The sequence below is a fragment of the Notolepis coatsorum genome (assembly GCF_963971535.1).
Source record: "Notolepis coatsorum genome assembly, chromosome: 13".
NCBI classification, from domain to species: Eukaryota; Metazoa; Chordata; class Actinopteri; order Aulopiformes; family Paralepididae; genus Notolepis; species Notolepis coatsorum.
The window spans coordinates 30,641,661-30,657,199 of record NC_140177.1 but is presented as its reverse complement, the minus strand read 5'-3'; the positions used below and the strand labels follow the sequence as shown (position 1 = coordinate 30,657,199).

At 44.1% G+C, this 15,539-nt stretch overlaps 1 pseudogene across 1 annotated transcript in view; it reads left to right on the top strand.

The window, feature by feature from the left end:
* Window positions 1-15,539, top strand: part of LOC311239313 — a 129,792-nt pseudogene that overhangs the window by 6,255 nt on the left and 107,998 nt on the right. The window contains exons 2-4 of the transcript XR_014621100.1: window positions 8,314-8,478; window positions 11,907-12,120; window positions 15,155-15,317. The product of XR_014621100.1 is annotated as an uncharacterized misc_RNA (transcript). The remainder of the gene's footprint in view (window positions 1-8,313; window positions 8,479-11,906; window positions 12,121-15,154; window positions 15,318-15,539) is intronic.

The following is a 15,539-nucleotide window of genomic DNA, read 5'->3' as shown; positions in this document are numbered from 1 at the left end:
TGTGGATAGTCTCTAGTGAATAGTATGTGTGGACAGTCTAGTGAATAGTATGTGTGGATAGTCTCTTGTGAATAGTACATGTGGACAGTCTCTTTGTGAATAGTACATGTGGATAGTCACCAGTGGAAAGTATGTGTGTACAGTCATCATCACGACTATGCTTGCACCTCATGGTACCAAAGCACCTCAAAGGCACTAAAAACCAAATTACAAACATCTCAAAACAAACTAGTCAGACTACTGCTTGACCTGACTCCTAGAACCCACCTCACCCCTGCCCACTTTGACAACCTAGGATGGCTTAGAGTAGACGACAGAGTACAGCAACTTGCAATGGGCCTGGTCTACAAGATACACTACATGACCAATGTACCCATGTACATGTCAAAATACTTCCCAAAGGTCAGTGAATACCACGATCACAACATCAGAGGGAGCTCCACAAATCATGTTAAACCCAGATTCGGCTCAAACAAGGGACTAAACACGTTTCGCAATTATGCCACATCAATGTGGAACGCCCTACCCTAAGCTGTAAAGGAATGTGAATCACTACCCACTTTCAAAAACACTCTCAAAAAACACCTACGGGAGACTGCAATTCGAAACTGGCCCCTACAAATGTCCTAACCCAGTTGTACAGTAAATTACCAAGTATGGCTTTGTCAGTATTCCAATGTACAGTGTACAGTGTCCCCCTCTAGTGAATAGTATGTGTGGTCTCTAGTGAATAGTATGTGTGGTCACTAGTGAATAGTATGTGTGGACAGTCTCTAGTGAATAATAGTATGTGTGGTCAGTCTCTAGTGAATAGTATGTGTGATCACTAGTGAATAGTATGTGTGGTCACTAGTGAATAGTATGTGTGGTTACTAGTGAATAGTATGTGTGGTCACTAGTGAAAAGTATGTGTGGACAGTCTCTAGTGAATAGTACGTGTGGTCACTAGTGAATAGTATGTGGTCACTGGTCACTAGTGAATAGTATGTGTGGACAGTCTAGTGAATAGTATGTGTGGACAGTCTCTAGTGAATAATAGTATGTGTGGTCAGTCACTAGTGAATAGTATGTGGTCTCTAGTGAATAGTAGTGTGGACAGTCTCTAGTGAATATTATGTGTGGTCACTAGTGAATAGTACGTGGGGACAGTCTCTAGTGAATAATAGTACATGTGGTCAGTCTCTAGTGAATAGTACGTGTGGTCAGTCTCTAGTGAATAGTATGTGTGGTCACTAGTGAATAGTATGTGTGGTCACTAGTGAATAGTATGTGTGGTCACTAGTGAATAGTATGTGTGGACAGTCTAGTGAATAGTATGCGTGGACAGTCTAGTGAATAGTATGTGTGGTCTCTAGTGAATAGTACGTGTGGACAGTCACTAGTGAATAGTATGTGTGGTCACTAGTGAATAGTATGTGTGGACAGTCTCTAGTGAATAGTATGTGTGGTCACTAGTGAATAGTACGTGTGGTCAGTCACTAGTGAATAGTATGTGTGGTCACTAGTGAATAGTATGTGTGGACAGTCTCTAGTGAATAGTATGTGTGGTCACTAGTGAATAGTTAGCCCCTTTTGTGACTGCGATGCAACCCTCGGTTGAATACGCAGTCACTGGCTCCCACGTTACTAGGCATGTTAATGTGCGCCTCAAGCACTGCTTAAAAGCTAGCGGTGGGTCCAAAATATATCAGAAATAAATGTCAAAGGTACCCAGCGTTCCATTAGGGTTTCACACACACACGCACGGCTGGGTTTGAAAGCTCGGCGTTGCTAATAAACATTTAAAATCATTTTTATAAACTGGTCAACACTGCTCAAAACTGCTGTATTTCCGTATTTGGCTGCCTGGTGCACCATCACAGCGCATCATGCACCCAATGCCGTGTGTGTGAAACCCTAATGGAACGCTGGGTACCTTTGAAATTTATATCTTATATATTTTGGACCCACCTCTAGCTTTTAAGCAGTGCTTGGTGGTGCAAATTAACCTGGCTACTACGGAGGAATAAGTGACTGCGTATTCGAGCCCCTGGCTTGCATCGCAGTCACGAAAGGGGCTAGTGAATAGTATGTGTGGACAGTCTCTAGTGAATAGTATGTGTGGTCTCTAGTGAATAGTATGTGTGGTCTCTAGTGGATAGTATGTGTGGTCAGTCATTAGTCTACTGGATAGATAGATCCTGTCTTAGTGACAACAGTGTTTGTCTTCCTATTGTTTTAACTAGAGCCAATTTATATTGTGTGTTCACAGTGTTAGAAGCAATAAACAAAGGTGACTAGCGCTGAGTCTTAACAGTCAAACACACACACACACACACGCACGCACACACACACACACACACACACACACACACACACACACACACACACACACACACACACACACACACACACACACACACACACACACACACACACACACACACACACACACACACACACACACACACACACATACACACACACGCACAAGAGCATGTAAACACATACCCACACACATTCTGCCAGGCTTGGTTTCCTGGTGGTGCGGCCTGCTTTAGTTTCTAACAGTAACGCTCTGGACAATTTGAATTAATGATCTATGGTGTGTCAGATGTGTGAGAATATCTGGAACCATGTCAGTGTAAATGACTTCAGTCTTTTTCCATCAAGTTAACAACAGCAGCTGCTCAACCTCAAATTATTCCAAACTTGAGAGCCAATCACAAACATGTGGTTGAACCGAGAGAGAGAGAGAGAGAGAGAGAGAGAGAGAGAGAGAGAGAGAGAGAGAGAGAGAGAGAGAGAGAGAGAGAGAGAGAGAGTGTTCGATTGTTGTTGTTCTGGTCATGTGAGCGAGCTATATAGGACTGGGCCTTCCTTCAGTTCAGTCCCATGTGTGTTTTAGTTAAGGGGGGTAGGGGTTGGTTGGGGGGGCATGGCAAAGGGAGTGGTGCCAATGCCATAATGGGTCCAGCATGCAGGCTAAACTCCGCCCATCAAACCCCCACCTGGCTACTGAGAGCGAACAGGAACTGCAGGATCAGCACTTCCTGCCTCTCCTACCCAGATGGTTAAAAAAAAGAAGAAAAAGATGAAAATGTAAACAGCGGTTTATTTTCACGGCAGAATTCCTTGACCTGATGAACCAGTGTTTGAGGACTCTCCCCAAAGCTTTAAGTACCATAATACAAATATAGGAAAGAGCAATTCAGGCCAATCAGCTTGTGATGAGACAATCACGTACTGTAAATCTCTCGCTGTAATCAAACAAATGCACCAGAAGTAACGAGGGAAAAAGCTACCGCACTTTATTCCTCAAAATCTTAAATCTTAAAATCCATGTGATGTTGTTTCCCCCCCGAGTTCTCGACATTCAGTGCCCCCCTGACCCCCACCCCCCCCCACAGTTTGATGTACCCCAGTATGTCGGCTTTTTTGTCTTTTATCGTCTCATATTTATGTCTCGCCGTGAGACCAATTGCCCTCCAGGGACGAATAGAGTTGAAAGTAAAGCAAAGTAAAAGTAAGTAAAGTATCCTCCCCCTTCCTCCCACATCCAGACACAGTGTATCTTGGCTCCGTCCGTCCCCCGGCTTTCCCCCGTATGACGGAGCGTTGTGGAGCGGACAGGGATCCCGCGCATCATGGGGACTCAAAGAAAGAGACCTTTGTGATCCCCAGAGTGCCTCCCCGTCAATATCAAACGCTCGAACCCCTGAGTGTCTTTGAGGAGAGAGATCTCACGTTAAAGTTCCTCCCTGGCTCAGACCTCTAGCTCCCCAGTGGGATGCTTCAAGCTGACTATGGAGGCATTGTTTATTGTCACTGGGCCTTTGAAGAGGCAGCATCCTGTCTCTTGATTCGCTGAGGGACAAAGAGGGGGGCGTGGGGGGGTGGCGCACTGTCCAGACATGATTAACCTCAGGTCTTTGTTGTGTTTTTTTTTGCGATGGCTAGACAAGAAACCTTGGAAACTCTTTATTTCAGGGGGTGTGGCTAATGGTGAAGTACCTACTGTAGGAAATAACGGTGAAGTACCCAAGAAATAAAAGTACCTAGATACCTAACCTTTGGAATTGTAGTTAAGCAGGTATAAACTGGTTGATTTGAGAGTGAAATGGATATTTCTTTAATGAATATGTAATTTGGGAAGCAAATTAAAAAGTAGAAGCCATACTGGAAGATACAGGTCTGGGACTTGAGTAACTGATGGTTAATAATAAACTGTTTTGTTAGCATAGTTCCTGATTAGTTTGTAGACACAAAGTAATTGCCCTCATTATTACCATGTTGTTCCCCATTACCGTATCGTGCCCCTTAAACTAGTGTTACTGAAGCACTTAATGCGACTTTGTGTTTGTTGATACAGCTTTATTGATCATCGCATTGAACCCTCAGCATCTTTGGATAATCCTTTCTTCATTAGGGCATTATAGCAGCCATAAAGGGTGCGCAATAATTCAATATTTCCGTTTATCGCCTCCCAATGGGATCGTAAATATTACAATTTTCTCACAAAATAAGAATTGAAGGATAAGAATTGATATTGTACTTTACATTATCACACAGTATTGATAGCACACTTTACATTACCATGCAGTATTGATATCATACTTTACAGTACATTACTACGCAGTTTTGATATCATACTTTACATTACCACACACTATTCATATAATACTTTACATTACTACGGTATTGATATCATACTTTACATTACCAGACAGTATTGATATCATACTTTACATTACCACACAGTATTGATATCACACTTTACATTACCACACAGTATTGATATCATACTTTACATTATCAGACAGTATTGATATCATACTTTACATTACCACACAGTATTGATATCATACTTTACATTACCACATAGTATTAATATCACACTTTACATTACCACACAGTATTGATATCATACTTTACATTACCACACAGTATTAATATCACACTTTACATTACCACACAGTATTGATATCACACTTTACATTACCACACAGTATTGATATCACACTTTACATTACCACACAGTATTGATATCACACTTTACATTACCACACAGTATTGATATCACACTTTACATTACCACATAGTATTGATATCACACTTTACATTACCACACAGTATTGATATCACACTTTACATTACCACACAGTATTGATATCATACTTTACATTACCACACAGTATTGATTACTTTACATTACCACACAGTATTGATATCATACTTTACATTACCACACATTATTGATATCATACTTTACATTACCACACAGTATTGATATCATACTTTACATTACCACACAGTATTGATATCATACTTTACATTACCACACAGTATTGATATCATACTTTACATTACCACACAGTATTGATTACTTTACATTACCACACAGTATTGATATCATACTTTACATTACTACACATTATTGATATCATACTTTACATTACCACGCACACAGTATTGATATCATACTTTACATTACCACACAGTTCAATGTGATCAAACATCAATTATATTTCTTCACAAGCAAATATTGTGACATATTATACTGTATAATATATTGATATCTTGGGGGAAAAAGTGTCATTGATTGATTCCTCCAATGTCGCTCAGTAGCCCAGTTCCTGGCTGAGCGTAGCTCCGTGAGTAATGTATCTCTCTCTCCATCCAAGACATAACAATGGTGACTGACCTACAGTAGACATGTTCCCCTGTTTAGGTCTAGGCCCTTTGATTATTTGTACAATAAAGGGCTGTTATGGCAGTAATTACGGCAGCAGCAGTGCTACTGTCACAAAGTGGCCAGACGGTGTTTATACTGACATCTTGAAATACCAGTAAATTACTTGCAAAAGCAACATTTCGGGGGCTAGCCCGCGGGTGACCTGTCATCACAGGGGGACCGTCTTGTGTCAATGTTGTGTCACAGGCTGCATTCATGTCATGCTTTCGTGGTCCTACATTAAATAAGGACCACTCCCCTATATATCATGCAAGGACTACTTAGACACACAGCTCGTCTCTCTCTCTCTCTCTCTCTCTCTCTCTCTCTCTCTCTCTCTCTCTCTCTCTCTCTCTCTCTCTCTCTCTCTCTCTCTCTCTCTCTCTCTCATTCTCATGGACGGTGGACGATACAGGAGTCTTCGCTCAACGGTGAAAACAGATTCGTATTGTCCGCAAGACTGTGTGCACCACATAGGGCTGGGGCGATCAATCGTGTTTCAATAAAGAAAATTCTTGCTTATAATAGTCGTGATTTCAATGTCAATCAAGATAATAATGATTACGATTTTTGAGCAGCCCTAGCGCCACGTTGTTCTAGTTATCTCCCACGTAACTAGAACGATGGAGTCAACAACATGGGGGCAAACTGCAGGGTCAGAGTCTGTCAGGAGGGTTAAAAGCTAGCATCAAAGGATTCCTTCCGAAACCGCAACCTTATTTTTAGTCGACTATTCTCAGATCTTCTAACATCCCGTCCCCTTTACTAGACCCACGGCCACGCCCTTCGTGACCTTTAAACTAATAGCGCCCTTCTCTATTTTTACGGCGACGGAGGTACAAAACACCCCACACTTAGGAAAGAAAAGGCGCATATAAATCAACACGTAAAACCTGCGATGTCGCCACGCACGCCGAGACCCCCCCCCCCCCCCCCCCCCCCCGTCCGTCCGCTTGGGCGCTTTCTTTTGAGAAAACCCTGTCCTATTAGGCTTTGCTCAAATTCCCCTTAATCACGCTGTAAATCACCAACACGCCTCGGGCGTACGGGAAAGAGGTAGAGGTGCGCAAGAGAGAGAGAAAAACAGAGGTAGAGAGATGATGTGGGAAGAGGAGAGAGAGAGAGAGAGAGAGAGAGAGAGAGAGAGAGAGAGAGAGAGAGAGAGAGAAAGAGAGAGAGAGAGAGAGAGAGAGAGAGAGAGAGAGAGAGAGAGAGAGAGAGACAAGAGAAATAAGAGTTTTGAGGAATGCAGTGAAGGCAAAGTAACGGAAAAGAGGCGAGAGAAAGAGGGAATAAAACCCAGTGTGACACACATAATACACTGTACTTCCCCCCAGAGGGCCTGTTCCATTGACAGAAAGGGGCCCCGCGGTGTTAAGCGGCCTGTAAAACCCACCCCCCTCCCGGGCTCGCCTCACTCCAAAAGGCCCCAGTGAACAGCAGTTGCTGGGTTTTAATGGCGGAGGATGCTGGGGTTTTGATGGACGCTGTCGTTACCAGGGGGCCCAATTATACCTACTGGATGGTTCCTAAGATTTCTTACTACTCCACCGCCAGAGTCGCTGGTAAAATAAAAACTATAACATACATCAACCTTGGCCAAGAAACACCGAGCAGGCAGTGGTGGTGTGTCCTGTAGATAGAGACCACTGCACTTCCGCGTTACATTGAGCTCATGGGAGAGACAGCGGGGGGGGGGGGAGAATTAATGAATGTGGATGAGAGAGTTCTAGGCACGGCTGTGGGGGTGCTGGAGACATGATCTGAGCCTCCTGAATACGGAGAGACCAGTCCCAAGTCGATCGGCACTTTCTCGGCCGAGCTATAGTCACTTTTCCGCACCTACTCCCGAGAAGTGACTATAGCTCGGTCGAGAAAGTGCAGAACGACTTGGGACTGGTCTCTCCGTGTCCAGGAGACTATAAAAGTCTATTGGATCATGTCTCCCACACCCCCACCGCCGTAGCTACAAGCACTTAAGGGCCTTTCTCTCATCCACATTCATACATTTTCTCCCCCCGCTCTCTCTCCCATGATTTCAGAATACCGGAAGTGTTGCGGTGGTCTATCATAGAAATGGCCATTTCTTTCCATCGACTGCCCGAATTGTACAGTAACAGTGTACATACTGGACACAGTCCTAATGACAGAGTCCGCTTTTCCTACATAGCCACACTGTTATTATCCACCATGGGACGTTCACATCACATTTGTATTACCCTCGTACAGTACACGTACTGTACGAGATGTACTGTATGTACTGTGCATTGGAACAACATGTTCAACATGTTCTCAGAAGGTAGAGCGGTCGTCTGGTAATCATAAGGTTCCCCGTTCCCGGTTCGATTCCCGCTCCTCCCGGGCAGTGTGTGTTGACGAAGTGTCCTTGAGCGAGAGACACTTTAACCCCTGATTGTTCCCAGTGAGCAGGTTGGCACCTCGCACGTCGATGTGTGAATGTGTGAGTGAATGGGTGAATGTGAGGAACAAAAATTGTAAAGCGCTTTTGGATAAAAGCTGCTATATAAATGCACCCTTTACCATTTACTGTATGTATGGTGTGAGCATCCCACAGTAACGACCCTCTCCTTCCCCCACAGCTGACCCCGTGGATGTACTCAAGGCGCTAGATTTCCACAGCTCCCCGGAAGGAGTGCGTAAAACTACTGGGTTCTGTACGGTCCGAAGAGGATCCAAGCCCGACGTAGCCTTCCGGGTGCAGAAACAGGCCCAGATCAGCGCTCCGACCAGTCAACTCTTCCCAGGTAAGAGAACCTCCTCGTGAGCCTTTGCACAGGCGTCCGCAGGGAACCGAGTGGGGACCAGGCGGGCCCGTTTTGGGTCCTGAATCGTAGTTTATTTTGATTTTAGAGGACCCGGGGTTGAATTAACAACAGGTCCTTATGGCCTGATATAAAGAAGGCATGAACTGGTTCAACATTCAGTCAAATGAACTGAAATGAATCACATCACAAATCGTACGCGTCAGAATACGGCAGGTAGCGTACGGCCAGCTGCGCCGCGTGTCAGAATACGGCAGGTAGCGTACGGCCAGCTGCGCCGCGTGTCAGAATACGGCAGGTAGCGTACGGCCAGCTGCGCCGTGTGTCAGAATACGGCAGGTAGCGTACGGCCAGCTGCGCCGCGTGTCAGAATACGGCAGGTAGCGTACGGCCAGCTGGGCCGCGTGTCAGAATACGGCAGGTAGCGTACGGCCGGCTGCGCCGCGTGTCAGAATACGGCAGGTAGCGTACGGCCAGCTGGGCCGCGTGTCAGAATACGGCAGGTAGCGTACGGCCGGCTGCACGGCATGTCAGAATACGGCAGGTAGCGTACGGCCGGCTGTGCCACGTGTGTCGGAATACGGCAGGTAGCGTACGGCCGGCTGTGCCACGTGTGTCGGAATACGGCAGGTAGCGTACGGCCGACTGCGCACCGCGGGAAAACGCTCAGCAAAACAACGCACGGCGGTCCGGCGGCGAGAAGACTGATGATGACATCGATGTTGTAAAGAACCTGACGTCCCACAAACAGCCTCCAGCGTGGCAGCCTCCAGCGTGTTGCGTTTGGCTGGAGGATGTAAACCCCAGCTGGGTTATCACATTAAAAGCCCGTAGTGTGTGAGTCACAGTCTGAATTTAAAGAAAATAAACTCCTGTTTGTTGTGTTGGGACCGAGTCCACTCCGAGAAGACAAGGAAAAAGCTCTTGATGTTTCTGCCGGGCTACTGTCTTGAACCGCTTTCCACTCCCCCGATTAATCCCATGATTTGATCATAAACGGAAGTAGAAGCTCAGTAATTGATCCCGTTACAGGGGAGCGTCGATCCGCAGGCGCCGATATGACCGTAGCTTTCATTACACACACTCTGGCAATGTCGAATGTGTTTAAAAGTACATTATAATCCAAATTATGATCCAAAAATAACATTTCATATATGTCGTAAGGGACGTTAGCTCCATTTTGTTGGATCACAGTAAGAGTTACTAGTTCTTGCCCCATAGTGGCAGGATACTGCGAACACATTTCTACTGGGAGCCGAGTGCCATTAAATAAATCCTCCCCCGGCTCGCTGTGTGTGTTGGGCTTCATCCAATTTGGCTGGAATGCATAGGAAAATATAAGGCACTGAATATAGTGGGAGATTATTAACAATTAGCTATCTCTGATCTCTGGCTAAAAATAATCGCACACACAAACGTTGCCGTTTTAAGAGGGGGAGGGTTTCATCGAGGGATAGAGATGGAGGTGGAGCGTCGTATGAGAGGGGCACAAGGTGTTGCGATGTACTCAGTCCGAGACAGACAATTTGTCTTTTTCACTCGACCGAACTCTATTAACGGTTTAATAAACAATTTTGCTTGAGCGGTTTTATTTACACTCCCTGTAAAACCAATGTGGCTACAGCATCACTCTCGAACCCTTTCAGGGCGTGCCAACCTCTCTTTCAGCTTCCTTTATAAACAGTGGGTCACGTCCAATTGTCTAGACTGAAGTGTTTTATGGGAAAAAGAGAACGTTAAGCAGTTAGTCCGTACACCATTATTCAATTTAGCTATTAGAATACAATCACCCTGGTAATGAGGTCACCGGTAGATTGACGGGTAATACACAAGGGGATGGCGAACGGCTGGGATTGTGAGCTAACCCATAATGCTCTACACTGGGTTTGGTTATTGCTAAATTTATAGTACGGATAATTAGCAGTGAGAGGTAACTACATATTTTTACTCAAGATAAAACATTTTCTTTTATGTTTTTTACTCAAATAACATGATGCTGTTCCTTATTTTCTTTTCATGGAACTCTATGCTTTCACTCCACTACATTTCAAAACAAACATCCCAACTTTTTCACCCTACCGCGTATATCTGAGAGCTGGAATTACAAGTTACCTTTAAGAAAAAGGGTTTTGCATAACATGTGGTCAGCTTGTAAAAAAAAACTACGCATTCTTTGACTTTGAGCCGTAGAGGACTCCCAGCCAGAGTAAATGGAAAACGGGCAACCTTCCCTAATGCGTTGCTAGTGCTGCAATACAAATATGGTTTAACAGTACTTTTAACTTGAGCAATTCTATCAGGGTGATTCTACTTTTAGTAAGTACCGGTAAATAACTTTTCACCATCATAGATAATACCCAGTAGATTTCTGAAATGGGTTAAAGGAACATGCTAACGTTTTGGGAAATTAGCTTATTTGCCATCTACCCTGGACAAGCAGATGCATACCATTTTCTTCTCTGTGAATGCATTAGGCAGCTGCACCGTTAGCCTAGCTTAGCATCATTCACTGGAAGTAGGTGTGCCAGTGTTCCCAACAGTCACGAAATACACTCCAAATACAACTCCAAAACTTTCCTGTCAACATGTTGTGACCTGTGTATTTACCATGTGGAGAAATAAAAATTTGACATTTTCGTTTTCTAAGCAGATATATGCTCTGAACTATTCTTTGCCAAACCACTGCTGCCTGGGCGCAGTGATTTCATCACCTCAAAAGCCCTGTTTTTCAAAAAGCAACAGGGCTTTTGAGGTGATGAAATCACTGCGCACAGCAGCAGTATGTATCTGCTTGTCTAACTCCAGGGTAGATAGCAAATAAGCTAATTTCCCGAAAAGTTGGCGTGTTCCTTTAACCGAATGGATGTAAACTAGCAAATATCTTGTTTGATAATTATATTAATTTCATTGTGTTGGTAGAACTGCGGTCTTTAAGAATATGTGGACAGTATCCATGTGTTTAATTTATTTTAGCTTTTGCCCAGTATGTACATTTATTTATTTAATCCAAACCTTGCCCTCTGTCCCTAAAATGCTTCAGATTAGCAACATTTTATTTAATACAGATTATTTGACTGAATGTTGAACCATGACAAATTGCTGCCAATCCCCAGAAGTTCATGACTTCTTTATAGTAGGCTGCCATAAGGACCCCATAACATGTTGTCAATGCAACCCTGGGTCCTCTAAATCAAGGTTTCTTAAATTATGACTCAGGACCCAAAATGGGCCACAGGCCTGCCTCTAGCGGGTCCCACTTGGTAAGAGTTCCAGGATGTTATAATATGACCGGGTCCCTTGGTCGGATGAATTGACTTACTTTGGGTCAGACACTAGAAATGTCTTAAGGACCCGTCCTCTAAAGACACCTTGGTCCTAACACACTGTCCTTCCCCTCTCTCCGTCTCCAGATGGCGTCTTCCCCGAGGACTTCTCCATCATGTTTACCGTTAAGCCCAAGACTGGCCTCCAGTCCTTCCTGCTCTCTATGTACAACCAGCAGGGCATCCAGCAGCTGGGTGTGGAGGTGGGCAGAGCCCCCGTCTTCCTGTACGAGGACCAGAATGGCAAGCCCCCTCCCGAGGAGTACCCCCTGTTCCGCTCCGTCAACCTGGCCGACGGAAAGTAAGTGATTCGGAATCCTTCTTAGAGGAGGGCCGCTTCGGCTGAAAGATAACGCTGATTTAGTTTTTATGCATAATCTCACAAATATCCCAGAACTGTAAACCAATTTGCACATGTTCATTTGGTGTGACAGTTATTGAGAGTTAATGAGTTTGAATATGTCCTCCAGTGATGTCATTGGAGGACACTGAATCCTTGTGTTGTGTTAATTACATGCAGGTGAAAAAGTAGGGATCCCTATCACTATTTCATTGAGCAGTAATCAAAGGGACGACTAGGAGGATTTTGACTTCAATAATCATTGTAAATTCAGTGTCCATACCTTGGCAGGATCACTGCAGAGACATGTCGAGACTGATGACAATCAACGAGACAGCGACGAGACCATTAATATCCTCTGTTTTATATTGGTATTGTGTGATGAGTCCATTAATATCCTCTATTTTATATTGGTATTGTGTGATGAGTCCATTAATATCCTCTGTTTTATATTGGTATTGTGTGATGAGTCCATTAATATCTTCTGTTTTATATTGGTATTGTGTGATGAGTCCATTAATATCCTCTGTTTTATATTGGTATTGTGTGATGAGTCCATTAATATCCTCTGTTTTATATTGGTATTGTGTGATGAGTCCATTATTATCCTCTGTTTTATATTGGTATTGTGTGATGAGTCCATTAATATCCTCTGTTTTATATTGGTATTGTGTGCAACCGGGTGGATCCACAGGGGTTCTGCTGAAGGCGTTACGACTGAAACAAAACCTGCTTCATCCACAAAAAGAACTCCATGTTCACCCCCTCATTTCATCATCAAAACAAATCACATGCTCGAGAGCAAAAAGCAAAACTGTCTTGCAACAGGAAGCGACTGGATTTATGGGAAATGTGGCCTCATGCTGCTATGATTCCCGGATTTTCCAGAGGGGATCAATAAAGGAATATCGTATCTTATCTTATCTTATCTTATCGTATCTTATCTTATCTTATCTTATCTTAACATGATAATTGGGCTACCAATTGTTTCGGCAATGGTCTCATGTGTTTACTGTAATTATACCAACGTATCACAACCAATCTGACAATTATACAAGATAATATGATATATTTTGTTGAAAAGTCTCCTTATAGTATAGCTTTAATACAACAGAAGAATGCAGTGTCCTCTGATGACATCACTGGAAACAAATCCACATAACTCTCAACACTTGCCAAAGTAAATGTATGTGTGCAACTGTTCAGATCTTTGGGATATGTGTGAGATTATGTGCATAATAAATCAGCATTGTTTTTTTTGGTGAAGTGCTCCTTTAAGCAGAGTGGGACACAGTGGTGCTCAAAGCAGCTGATTGGTGGGATTTGTGTCATTCTGTCCTCTGATTGCAGCTGATTGGTGGGATTCGTGTCGTCCTGTTTTAGGCCCTTAGGTCATGTTGTCCTCTGAGTGCAGCTGATTGGTGTGATTCGTGTCGTCCTGTTTTAGGCCTTTAGGTCATGTTGTCCTCTGAGTGCAGCTGATTGGTGGGATTCGTGTCGTCCTGTTTTAGGCCCTTAGGTCATGTTGTCCTCTGAGTGCAGCTGGTTGTTGTATACAGATGATGTATGTCAAGACCTGAAGACAACAGCACTGTGCTCGCGGTGTGTAATTTTGTCATCAGCACAGTATACAGTGTCTCATCCAGCTTGTATGACTTGGCTCGAGATCTAAGGCCAAGCTTAACTTTTGAAGAATGCAACATTTTCTGAACAATAATTAGCTTTGACTTTGTGAATTACACCCGGTGCTAAATTATCTCAAACTGAATGCACTCTGTCGAGGTGACGCAGACCAGTGATGATTTCTCATTATGGGTATCGCACGTTTGTTTATTCCCTGATTGAGTATGAAACTATTCAGATAGTAAACGTCTTGATTACTGGCAGCAAGTTGACGACGGACGTTCTTTTCTTTCCAAAATGTTTTGCAACACTGAAACACAGAGGTGCAACAACACCATCGGCCGGACCCTCGTAATATCGAGTTCATACCAAACATTTTGGGAACACGTCTCGGTGCATTTAAACAGACATATTTCTAAATGTTCCAACATGGGATTGTTATTCGGTCATAGAGTACCTCAGGGCAAAGAACCGTATAACTTGAGTTTTCAGAGGAACTATGTTTTCAAACTTCATTAACTGAAGATGGTTAGTTGTGGTTACGGTGTTGTGTTCATTCATAGTTAAAGGCGGTAGAGGTTGAGTATTTCCTTGTAACATATCACATTCAAACTCTGAGTGATCTGGATTGACGTCACAACGCCAAAGACACGGGCTCTCCAAAACATTCACGTCCTTCAGACAAAATATTCTAATATCTCCAGCTGTATATAATAATAACTATTGCCTGTTCCTGAAGTTGTCAGCCTCACGGTTCTGCATTAAACGTACAGCACGTGATACATAACGTTAAATTATGCCCCGATCGAAAATATCCTCTCTCAACCCCTGACTTTTATTTGTAGTTATTTATTTAACCGTTATTATTATTACTAACCTTTAACCTTTACCAGACAGGTCAATTAAGAACAAATTCTTATTTTCAGTGACGGCCTGGTGAGAGGAAAAAGGATCCCCTCGAAAGGGTCTCTCTGGAAATAGTTAAAACACACATCAAACAAACAACCAAAGGAAATGACATACATGATACATGATACATACATGAAGCAGAACAGTCAAATTACAGTTAAAAGGCCGTGTAATACAGTTGCAGGTGTGTAATATAAAGAGAGGAGAAGGGGAATCAACATGTGCAACAGTCAGCTAGGGACTGTTGCAGTTTCTGCTTAAACACACGGAAGTGTTGAGGGGGTTTTGGAGAGAGTTCCAGTCATTTGCTGCGGCAAAATGAAAGGAGTTCTGGCCAGAGACAGTGCGGGCCTTCCTTGGGTTACTGATCAAGCGGTGCGATCACTGGACCTCAGGTGGTGGTTGCTATGGGACATTATTATGACATCCTACAGTATAACACTCCGTCCTCCGCTCTGTGCAGGTGGCACCGCGTCGCCATCAGCGTGGAGAAGAAGAGCGTCACCCTGATCGTGGACTGTAAGAGGAAGCTGACCAGGCCGCTGGCCAGAAGCGACCAGGCTCTCATCAACACCGAGGGCATCACCGTCTTCGGCACGAGGATCCTCGATGAGGAAGTCTTTGAGGTAAGGCCCCCGGGCGTTGAGCTCACGCTGGGTTACGTTAGGTTAGGTTACGGTGGGTTAGGGTGACTGACGCCGCTGTATGAATTTCACCCTTTGCTTGGCCTGCAGCTGCTGCGCTGGAGGGGGGGGGGGGGGGGGGGCTCAGCTGGGCACCAGAGATACGTTTATCTTACTGGAATAAAATGTGGTCGTAATTGGAAGCATATTGTGGACGCTGCTCTT